This window comes from Rhinatrema bivittatum, chromosome 17 (genome assembly GCF_901001135.1).
Source record: "Rhinatrema bivittatum chromosome 17, aRhiBiv1.1, whole genome shotgun sequence".
NCBI lineage: Eukaryota > Metazoa > Chordata > Amphibia > Gymnophiona > Rhinatrematidae > Rhinatrema > Rhinatrema bivittatum.
This window is the reverse complement of record NC_042631.1, coordinates 53,261,927-53,274,356: the sequence shown is the minus strand read 5'-3', so window position 1 is coordinate 53,274,356 and position 12,430 is coordinate 53,261,927. Positions and strand designations below refer to the sequence as shown.

General features: G+C 42.7%; 1 long non-coding RNA gene across 1 annotated transcript in view; it reads left to right on the top strand.

Moving 5' to 3' along the window:
- LOC115079455 overlaps positions 1 to 11,267 on the top strand; it is a 67,855-nt gene extending 56,588 nt beyond the window's left edge. The window contains exon 3 of the long non-coding RNA XR_003853293.1: positions 11,029 to 11,267. This is a non-coding gene — a long non-coding RNA (uncharacterized LOC115079455). The remainder of the gene's footprint in view (positions 1 to 11,028) is intronic.
- Positions 11,268 to 12,430: the final 1,163 nt, after the last annotated feature.

Genomic DNA, 12,430 nt, shown 5'->3' with positions numbered 1-12,430 from the left:
TATTTACATAAGTGAGTGATGGAACAATTCTAAGTCAGGCTGTGGGGCTTGTAGTGGGGAAGGCTCGGCAGAACAGCCATGTCTTTAGTTTCTTTTTAAAAGTTAGTAGACCGGTTTCCTGCCTGAGGTCCGGAGGCATGGCGTTCCAGATGGAGGGGCCTGCGGTAGAGAATGACCGGTCTCTGATATTTGAGTGGTGCAAAACTTTGATTGGAGGAACATGTAAGGATCCCTTGTAGGCATCCCTTAAGGGTCTGGCCGTCGAGTGTAATTTGAGAGGGTGAAGCAGATCAAGAGGGGTCTGATGGTGAATATTTTTATGGATAATTGTGAGTGATTTATGGAGAATCATGAAGTTTACTGGGAGCCAGTGAAGATCTTTTAGAATGGGAGAGATATGCTCTCTCTGATTGGTATTTGTCAAAATTCTCGCCGCTGCATTTTGGAGCAACTGGAGAGGTTTTACAGTAGAGGCCGGGAGACCTAGCAAAATGGAATTGCAGTAGTCGATCTTGGGGGACGGATCTGAAATCGTAATGGAATAGGAGCGGTTTGAGTTTTTTGAGTACTTGTAGCTTGTAGAAGCACTCCTTTGTAGTGTGTTTTATAAAATGCTTTAGGTTCAGGTGACTGTCAGTTAAGACCCCAAGATCTCTAGCGTGGGATATTTGTATATTAGCTTGTGATTGGTGATGGAATGGACTGCCTTCTGGAGTGATTAGCAAAAGTTCTGTCTTGGAAGTGTTGAGTACCAGATTGAGGCTTGAAAGGTGATGGTTGATCGTTTGCAGGTGGGAGTTCCATAACCTGATTGTTGAGTCCAGTGAGTTGGATACGGGGATTAAAATTTGAACATCGTCTGCGTATATATAGAATTTAAGTTTGAGGTTTGAGAGTAGGTGGCAGAGAGGGAGTATGTAAATGTTAAACAGGGTGGGCGATAAGGAGGAGTCCTGGGGGACACCGAATGGTGCATTAGTGTGAGAGGATTCCTTGTTATTGACTACAAAGCGGAGTACATATCTAACACAAATAAGAGACCGAATGTTTTCCATAGCCAGTCCCAAGTTGTAGAATTCTCTACCAGAGACGTTATGTCTAATAACAAACAGGCCGATACAGTAAAGTGGGGCTGTGGTTACCCTGCTCCTAACCTGCTTTCTACTCACTTTCCGGCCGCGTTAGCCCTTCCTGCGATACACTATCCCCTTTAACCTACTCTTACTGCCTCTTTAAGTCACCGGGTAACCCCTTCCGCACGCGGCATGTATATTAGATGTAAACCATCGAATTAGCTATTCCCTCCCATACAGTACCGCGCGCCCCGACTATCGCCTTTTTAACCTGGAGTTTAGCCGCGCGTTTAACCTGCTAATTTACCGCCTACCCCTACCCCTGCGTTAGAGGCAGGGGTAAGGGTACACAGCAAACTTTCCCCCAAAAAGAAACCTAAAAACCTAATATCCCTTCCTCCCGAAGCTACTCGACATGTTATCAACTTACTTTTTGTTGCTTTCAGCCCCTTCAACCTTCTCTGCCGTCCTCCGGAGGGGGCAGCCAGCGGTGAAAGCGGCTTGCAGCGGCCCCCCGGTCCCGGTTCTCCTGGCTCTCGACGATGTTCCCGCAGGTACTCCAGCTCGACTTCTGGCTGACAGCTACCCCCCCAAAAAAAGACTGCTGAGTTACGGCCTTGGAAGCGAAGCGAACTTTCGTGGGCTTGAGCGTCCAAATTGACGGGCGCTCAAGCCAATGAATGCACAGGGACGGGCGGGCGTAACATCTTTTTTTTTTTTTTCCCTTGGCTGCACCCACGCTCTTCTTTTAATTTCTTGGCCGCTGGTGACGTGAGCGCTGGAGGCAGCCCGCTGTCTCCTTTTATTTCCTGCTGCCGCCTATCTGGGGTCCAGTTGTGGGCCGTGGTTTCCTTTCCCTTTCTTTGGCTGGCACCGGCCTGGGCTACGGAAGGAACCAGCAGTCTGTCACGTCACGGCCATCCCTGTGCTTTCATTGGCTTGAGCGCCCGTCAATTTGGACGCTGAAGCCAATGAAAGCACAGGGACAGGCGAGCGTGACGGCGCTCAAGCCCAGGAAAGTACGCTTCGCTTTGGTTTCAAGGCCGTAACTCAGCAGTCTTGGGGGGGGGAGGAGGGGGTAGCTGTCAGCCAGAAGTCGAGCTGGAGTACCTGCTAGAACATCATCGAGGGCCAGGAGAACCGGGGGGCGGGGGGACATCTCTGCAAGCCGCTTTCGCCACCGGCTGCCCCCCCTCTGGAGGACGGCAGAGAAGGCTGAAAGGGTAGCACAGTAAAAACAACAAAAGATAAGCTGGCACATGTTGAGCCGCTTCGGGAGGAGGGGATTTTAGGTTTTTAGGTTTTCATGGGTTAAAGTTGGGATCCACTTCCTGGTGCCTGTCATTTGAAATGACAGGTACCAGCGCACCCAGAATACTGTATAGGCGCTTAATACAGCGCCTATACAGTAAAATCAGTTGCGCGGGCCTAACGCTTCCCCTAACGCTTCGCAGACGCGGCTTGCATTTGCATGCCATTTCAATAGAGTATCGAGCGGTATGTGATCAGAACAGTGCGTGGGGCAAACGAGGGTGCGCCCAGCACTGCCGCACTCTTTCTAACGCTTCCTTACTGTATCGACCCGAAAGAGAGAGTTTTAAATGTGAACTGAAAACCTAGCTTTTCAAAAATGCATATGATTTAACTTCAAATATCAATATGTAGATAACTTCACTATCAAAATCATAGATAATGTTGGTAGAATGAGCAATAAGTAATTAATGATGTAAAGTGTATTATGACAACTTACTAATATGTGAAGGTTATTGACATGGAAATTATGTATTACAAAATACTGTGCTAGCCCCTATTTAACACACATTTGATGAGGTGTTAACCTAGAATATGTATTTGTTGGTGTGTTGAACTAGAATATAAATGTTGCTTTTGTAAACCGTTGTGATCTTCTTTTGGAATCACTGTATATAAAATGCCTAAATAGTAATCTATGACTTTTCAGTCAAATCAGCTTATGGTACATGAAGATTGGAGGGTGGCCAATGTAACACCCATTTTTAAAAAAAGCTCCAGGGGTGATATAGGAAATTTATAGGCCAGTGAGTCTGATTTCAGTGTCTACTAAAATGTTAGAAGCTATACTGAAGAACAAAATTACTGGCCAGCTGGAGAGATACAAACTAATGGGGCAGCCAACATTACAAAGGGAAATTTTGCTTTACAAATCTTGGATTTTCTTGAAGGAATTAATAAAAATGTTGACAAGTGAGTCGATAGTGTCTTTTATCAGAAGGCATTTGACAAAGTCTTTCATGAGTGACTCATCAGGAAATAAAGTCATGGGATAGGAGACATTGTCCTTTTGTGGATTGGTAACTGGCTAAAGGATAAGAAAGTGAGAGTAGGACTGAATGGCCATTTCTTTCAGTAGTAAAATATAGTCATTCCCCAAGGATCTGTAGTGGGATTGATTTTTAATAATTTATAAATATATCTTGGAAAGAGAATGAAGAATGAGGTGATCAGATTTCTAGAGAACAAACAAGTTTATTCCATATTGTTAGGTCATGAACAGATTGTGAGAAATTGCAATAGAACTTTGTGAGATTAGGGGATTGGGTGTTTAAATGACTGATGAAGTTTAAATGTGCAAAGTGCAAAGTCATGCATCTAGGGAAGAATAATCAAAATTAGGGTTACATGATGCTGGGTAACATAGTAATGATGGCTCATCCAGTCTGCTCAGCAAGTTGCTTAAGGTATTAACTGCCACACTCTGCCCCATATTAGGCACCACCACCAGAAAAAGGATCTTAGAATTATTGTGGACAATAATTTGAATCTTTTTCCCAGTGCATGACAGCAGTCAAAAAAATATTACAAAGCAATGGAAAATGAAACAGGATATCATAATGCCTCTGTATAGATTCAACTAGTAATAGAACCCATATGGGAGGGGGCAATACTGGTCCTGGTGCTTACCAATGGGGACAGTCTCTTGATGTAGTGGATGATCTGTGATATGATGATCATCTGTGTTCCTGTGATCACTGAATGATGTGGTTCAGTATTAGATCTTCACACATCACTGAATGATGTGGTTCAGTAATAGATCTTCACACACATCCAGTATAGCTCTCTGCTTCAACGGCAGGGGAGAAAGACTGATGCTTTACACACATCCATCATGGCTCTCTGCTTCAATGGCAGGGGGCATGAAGAAAAGAGGATCTATATACAGACAACAACCAAAAAAGACTGAATTACATAGACTGGGAAAACAAATAAGCATGGGTGTAGCTTGCTTATTGCAGCGGTTACTACCCCTATCTAATTAAGCTAAATATTTCACATAGATGCAGTTCCAACACTGCTCTCTGCATTAATGGTGGGGGTGGAAGGGAAATAGAACCAAAAGGTTACTAAGAACCAAGAGTAACAGATAGGTATGAGAAAAAAATGTGCATAGCTAGCTGGGCAGACTGGATGGGCCATTTGGTGGTCTTCTGCCGTCATTTCTATGTTTCTATAAGAGAGGAAGGGGCATTTAAAGGCAAGGGAATACTGAAGAATAGGACCCTTGAAAAGGGTCAAATTAAGTGTAAAACATTGATCAGTCACGCGAAGAGAGAATTTGAAATGAAGTTGGCCGTAGAGGCAAAAATTCATAATAAAAACTTTAAAAAATATATATGAAGTAAGAAAACTGTGAGGGAGTCGATTGGACCGTTAGATGACCGAGAAGTTAAAGGGGCTCTTAGGGAAGATAAGGCCATTGCAAAAAGACTACATGAATTCTTTTCTTCCGTGTTTACTAATGAGGATGTTGGGGAGATACCAGTTCCGGATATGGCTTTCAAGGGTGGTGAGTCAGATGAACTGAACCAAATCACTGTGAACCTGAAAGATGTAGTAGGCCAGATTGACAAACTCTAAAGAGTAGCAAATCACCAGGACTGGATGGTATGCATCCTAGGGTACTGAAGGAACTTAAAAATGAGATTTCTGATCTATTAGTTAAAATTTGTAACCTATTATTAAAATCATCCATTGTACCTGAAGACTGGAGAGTGGCCAATGTAACCTCAGTATTTAAAAAGGGCTCCAGGGGCAATCCGGGAAACTATAGACCAGTGAGCCTGACTTCAGTGCCAGGCAAAATAGTGGAAACTATTCTAAAGATCAAAATCGTAGAGCATATAGAACAGGGGTCGGGAACCTTTTTGGCTGAGAGAGCCATGAACAGCACATATTTTAAAATGTAATTCTGTGAGAGCCATACTAACTACAACCCCCCCACCCTCCTGCCCCCCCAAGACCTATCAAATTAATTTACTACAACCCCCCCATCCTCCTGACCCCCCCAAGACCTGCCAAAAGTCCCTGGTGGTCCAGCGGGGTCCAGGGCTCGCAGACAAATCTTTAATAAAAAAGTAAAAATCTAACAAAACCCCCCACCCTCCTGATGCTCCCCAAGACCTCCAAAATTAATTTACTACAACCCCCACCCTCCTGACACCCCCCAAGACCTCCAAAATTAATTTACTACAACCCCCCATCCTCCTGTCCCCGCCAAGACCTGCCAAAAGTCCCTGGTGGTCCAGCGGGGGTCCGGGAGCGATCTCCTGGACTTAGGCTGTCGGCTGCCAGTAGTTAAAATGGCGCCGACGGCCCTTTGCCCTCACTATGTCACTGGGGTCGACCAATGGCGGCGGTAGCCCCTGTGACATAGTAAGGGCAAAGGGCCGTCGACGCCATTTTGATTACTGGCACCCGACGGCCCTTTGCCCTTACTATGTCACATGGGCTACTGCCGCCATTGGTCGACCCCAGTGACATAGTGAGGGCAACGGGCCGTCGGCGCCATTTTGACTACTGGCAGCCGACAGCCCAAGTCCAGGAGATCGCTCCTGGACCCTCGCTGGACCACCAGGGACTTTTGGCAGGTCTTGGGGGGTCAGGAGGGTGGGGGGTTTTGTTAGATTTTTACTTTTTTATTAAAGATTTGTCTGCGAGCCAGATGCAGCCATCAAAAGAGCCACATCTGGCTCGCGAGCCATAGGTTCCTGACCCCTGATATAGAAAGACATGGTTTGATGGAACACAGTCAACATGGATTTACTCAAAGGAAGTCTTGCCTAACAAATCTGCTTCATTTTTTTGAAGGGGTTAATAAACACGTGGAAAAAGGTGAACCGGTAGATGTAGTGTATTTGGATTTTCAGAAGGCGTATGGCAAAGTCCCTCATGAGAGGCTTCTACGAAAACTAAAAAGTCATGGGATAGGAGGTGATGTCCTTTCGTGGATTATAAACTGGTTAAAAGACAGGAAACAGAGTAGGATTAAATGGTCAATTTTCTCAGTGGAAAAGGGTAAACAGTGGAGTGCCTCAGGGATCTGTACTTGGACCTGTGCTTTTCAATATATTTATAAATGATCTGGAAAGGAATACGACGAGGTTATCAAATTTGCGTATGATACAAAATTATTAAGAGTAATTAAATAACAAACAGATTGTGATACATTACAGGAGGACTTTGCGAGACTGGAAGATTGGGCATGCAAATGATAGATGAAATTTAATGTGGACAAGTGCAAGGTGTTGCATATAGGGAAAAATATCCCTTGCTGTAGTTACACAATTTTAGATTCCATATTAGGAGCTACCACCCAGGAAAAAGATCTAGGCATCATAGTGGATAATACTTTAAAATAGTCGGCTCAGTGTGCTGCAGCAGTCAAAAAAGCAAACTGAATGTTAGGAATTATTAGGAAGGGAATGGTTAATAAAATGGAAAATGTCATAATGCCTCTGTATTATGGTGAGACTGCAACTTGAATACTGTGTACAATTCTGGTCACCGCATTTCAAAAAAGATATAATTGCGATGGAGAAGATACAGAGAAGGGCAACCAAAATGATAAAGGGGATGGAACAACTCCCCTATGAGGAAAGGCTGAAGAGGTTAGGGCTGTTCAACTTGGAGAAGAGACGGCTGAGGGGGGATATGATAGAGGTCTTTAAAATTATGAGAGGTCTTGAACGAGTAGATGTGAATCGGTTATTTACACTTTCAGATAATAGGAGGACTAGGGGGGCACTCCATGAAGTTAGCAAGTAGCACATTTAAGACTAATCGGAGAAAATTCTTTTTCACACACACAATTAAGTTCTGGAATTTGTTGCCAGAGGATGTGGTTAGTGCAGTTAGTGTAGCTCGGTTCAAAAAAGGTTTGGATAAGTTCTTGGAGGAGAAGTCCTTTAAGTGCTATTAATCAAGTTGACTTGGGGAATGACCTCTGCTATTACTGGCATCAGTAGCACGGGATCTTCTTGGTGTTTGGGTACTTGCCAGGTTCTTGTGGCCTGGTTTGGCCTCTGTTGGAAACAGGATGCTGGACTTGATGGACCCTTGGTCTGACCCAGCATGGCAATTTCTTATGTTCTTATGAACTTGTCCAAATGTTTTTTAAACGCAGCTATTCTAATAGCTTTCACCACATCCTCTGGCAACGAATTCCAGAGCTTAATTCTGCATTGAGTAAAAAAAACATTTTCTCATTAGTTTTAAATTTATTGCCCAGTAACTTCATTGTGTATCTCTGAAAAACAACTGATTGTTTACTCATTCCATGCCACTCATTTTAAAGACCTCTATCATTGCTCCCCTCAGCCATCTCTTCTCCAAGCTGGTGTCCTAACCTGTTTAGCCTTTCTTCATAGGGGAATTGTTCCATTCCCTTTATCATCTTGGTCGCCCTTCTCTGTAACTTTTCTAATTCTGTATCTTTCTTGAGATGTGGTGACCAAAACTGAAGACAATACTCAAGATGAGGTCATACTATGGAGCGATACAATGGCATTATGATATTCTCTGTTTTATTCTTCAGTCATTTCCTAATAATCGCTAGCATTCTATTTGCTTTCTTGGCTGCTGCTGCTGCACACTGAGCAAAAAATTTCAATTTATTTTCAATGATGACTCCTTGATCCTTTTCCTGAGTGGTAACTCCTAATGTGGAACCTTGCATATTTTAGCTTTAATGTAGGTTTCTCTTCACTAAGTGCATCACTTTGCACTTGTCAACACTAAATTTCATTTGCCATTTGCTTGCCAGTCTCTCAGTTTTGCAGTGTCCTCTTGCAATTTCACACAATCCTCTTGTGATTTTTACAGCTTTGAATAATTTTGTGACATCAGCAAATTTGATCACTTCATTTGTTGTTCCCATTTCCAGGTCATTTATAAATATATTGAAAAGTATCTGTCCCAGAACAGATTTAGCCCTACTTTCTGTTTTCTAACGTTTAACCAGTTGGCAATCCACAATATGACACTACCACCTATCCAGTTATTTTCTAATTTCCTAAGAAGTCTCTCATGATGGACTTTGTTATATTCTTTCTGGAAATCCAGATACATTGTATTGACTGGCTCACCTTTATCCACATATTTATTTACGCATTCAAAAATAATGTAGCAAATTTGTGAGGCAAGTCTTCCCTTGGTTAAATCCATGCTGGTTTTGTCCCATTAAACTATGCTTATCTATATGTTCAGCAGTTTTGCTCTTTATGATAGTTTCTATCATTTTGCCTGGCACAGACGTCAGACTTGCTGGTCTGTAATTTCCCGGATCACCCCTTAATCCCTTTTTAAAAATTAGCATTACAGTGGCAACCTTCCAGTCTTCAGGTACCATAGGTGATGATATTGATAGTTTACAAATTTCCAGTAGCAGGTCCGCAGTTTCATTTCTCAGTTCTTTCAGCACTCTGGGATATATACCGCCTGGTCCAGGTGATTTGCTACTTTTTAGTTTGTCAGTTTGCCCTAGTACATCTTCCAGGTTTACTGAGATTTGCTTGAGTTCCTCTGAATCATCACCTTTGAATATCATTTCTGGCATGGGTATATCTTTTCCTCAGTGACTACTTTCTCTTACCACATCCTGTATTGCTTGAGGTGTGACATACCAGTTTCACTGGCCACTTCCTGCCACCCCTACTTCCTAATCTGAATGCCAATAATGTATGATTTTTCACTTAGCATTCTCTTTCTTGCCACAGACAAATGTAGGCTATCCTTACCATTTAAACATTTTATTGCTCCATACATGGCCCCAGCCTCCAATATATCCAAAACCACTTCCTTTACACCAGGTTTTGAGCCAGGAATTGAAATTAATTATATGGCATAGCCTTTCCTTTTTGTTTCCACGAACAGGTAACAGAAAATACAAAAATGACTTTAGCCACCAAAAACAGTTTTTGCCTGTTGGCAATGTTTTGGGTTTTCCACTTTTTTGTCAAGGGCAGTTTGTAGCTAGGGTTTTCTCAGAGGAAACACAGTTGCTTACCTATAACAGTGTTCTCTGAGGACAGCAGAATGTCAGTCCTCAGAAAACCTGCCTCCTTCCCCATGAAGTTGGTTTCTCCATTTCTGAGTTAAATTATAGGCTGACGGCCTCCCCCCACCCCATGTGGATGTGTGGTGGTATAGCATATGCTGCACATGCCCGATAAGATAGACTCAAAGTTTCTATAAACTTTGAAATTTCCATGTTGAGCTTTATCTGATGATGTCACCGGTTTGTGAAGACTGACATCCTGCTGTCTTCAGAGAACCTGTACAGGTAAGCGACCCTGCTTTCTCTGAGCATAATTCTGTAATGTTTCAATCTGTTAGCCTTATTAGTGCTATTCTTAACCATAGATGTTTTTAAAGACCTCCAAGCATTCATTTTTCTGTTACACTATGAAAAGATTTGAGTTGAGTTTGTATGACATACTGTTGAGAATCCATTTTATTCTCCAGCCTTGATTTAAACATTTAGATAGTAAGTCTTTATGTAGATTAGCAATAGCTTGCTGTAGTATAGCCAAATTAGTTTTTCAGGTATAGCATTTATCTCTGACACCTCCTTGGCTAGCTGAGATCCTATAGCTGTTGGAAGTCCTCCAGCCACTTTGGGGGTAATTTTAACAACTCCAATCTCTGCTACCAAAGGGACTACCTCTGTATCCAACTGATGAATCCAAGAAACACAGAGGGCTTTGGTGGTTTGGGGAGAGGTCTCTGAGCCTGGATCCTGCAATAACTTATTTGGACTACCAAATGCAACTGAGTCTGGCCCCATGGGTTAAGGTTTTCCTCAGGGTTTAAACTTCCCCATGCATCCCCCACAGATGCGTCTAGAGTTACTATGACAGACCTAGCTTGGGGACTTGCCATTGATATTTTGATGAACTTATCTATAGGTCTCTCTTATGACTTCTATGGCAGGGAAAACCCATAGTCTGCTTGTGCTTTACTGTGTCATATCCAAATTATTTTGTGTTTTAAAATATCTCCCTAATTCTGACAAGGACAGCTGAAATGGGGCATGAACATTTTCTGCACCATTGTGAAATTTCTGATTCCAGTGGTGTCTTGGCAACTGAGATTTATCAAAGCTTGTTGTACTGAATATTTGAACTGGTGTTCTAAAGAGGGGTTGAAGCATAATTTCATGCCTTATCCTCTTCTTTAATGGATCTGTGTTCTTTGTCCTTGCACTGGGTGGGAAGAGGAAGCATTAACTTTGGGTTCTGGGAGCTTTCATTTAGTGCATATATATCATCTTCCAGTTAGTTACAGAAAACTGGATTAATAATTTATTTTCTGTGGCGTAAGAAATAGGTTCCTATGATACTTTGAAGGAGTATGTAAGGTTACAGTGCTTCTTTAGGGAAATAGGGAAAACAATGCAGTATAGCTAGGCCTTTAGAGCACACTGGTAACATTAACTGGTGAATCATCTTGAAAAATGAGGTGTCACTGCTGTTCATTTATATAGTTTTTACTGCTTTAAACTTGTGAAGGGAAAACTAACTACGTATGCAGTATTTTGGACTTTCTTAGGATTTGAGAAACTTGGAATATGTGATCTTAACACTTTTCCTTTCCTCTTTGTGTAGTAGATTTTCAGTTTTCAAAATTTTTTTTCATATAGGAGTGAAATTGTTGTCCTGCATCTTGGGGCCTTTTGAAGAGGTGACTAAATGCAACTGGATCAGGTGTTCTGTTGGTATGAAGTGGTTGGGAGAATCCAAGACCATGGTAGTGAATGGCAGGCGACATGGAGTCCGTATGTCTAATGAGCATCAGCAAAATCAGTCCAAGTTGCAGCACAGTGGGAAGGAGAACCCCAGGACCAGCAGGAATGGAATGGAACGGCGATCAAGCAGATGTGAGTAGCTTTCAGAGAGGAAAAGCAATAAAAGCCTGTGTGTTAGGAAGGGATAGCTGACTGCCATTTTATTATATTTTTGGATTTGAGTAGTATTCTGAAATCTAGGAAAGAACTATTCTCACAGGACAAGCAGGATGTTAGTCTTCACATATGGGTGACATCACAGGATGGAGCCCAATCACAGAACACTTTTGTCAAAGTTTCTAGAACTTTGACTGGCACCTACTGGGCATGCCCAGCATGGCTCTAAACCTGCAGCCAGCGGGGGTCCCCCTTCATTCTTTTTTCCACGCAGCAGTAGCCTCGCGGGTTAAGGAGCTCCACAGAGATTCCTGACAGGAATTTTCCTCACGGAATTACTAAAAACTTTCATACCCTATAGGGGGCCCCCTTTCCAATTTTTGATTCCGCGGTACTCCGGTAAGTTGTTTTTTTTTTTTTAATTTAAAGTATTTTATTGAGACATGTACACAGACAAAATACAAGCTGCACCATTATCAACAAAACAGGCATACAAATAAACTACAATAAAGAACAGTGCGTATCCTCAATAGCTGTCTCGTAGTGATTTATTTAACCCCTCATTCTCCCCCCTAAACCCTCCCCCCTCCCCCCCACCCTGCCTGCGTTCATCTAGTTGGGAAGTGTGTATATTTTTAAATTGCACTGTACATTAGGCTCAGAAATTAAACATAAGGTGAACATAGGGCGCTGAACTCGTGTATCATCTATAATGTAGAGAGCGAATGTCAGGGCCTAGAGCTAACCATAATAGGACCAAGCACAATCAAATAAATCAAAGAAATCAAAAGCAAGGAAGGAGTCAGGTGTTCCCTGTACATACCAGGATCATTCCAGACAGTGGGTTATGTTCCATGACCAGCAGATGGAGTCAGAACACAAAATTCCCAGGGGAGGACCCATATAACCACGCCTCCCCTGTAACAGCTCTCAGTAACGTTCTGACTCCAGCAGATGTGAGCAGGGGACTTGTGGTCCCCAGCTTGTTAGCTTAGGGCTATCTCCTCAGGGGGATCAAGTTTAAAAAAAAATAAAAAAATAAAAAAAATAGGAAGTTTTAAATTTATAGTTAAGGCTCCTCTTACAGCAGGGGCAGAGCTCTCCGCTGGTGCTGGCTCATCGCTCTCTAGCCTGGTGACTT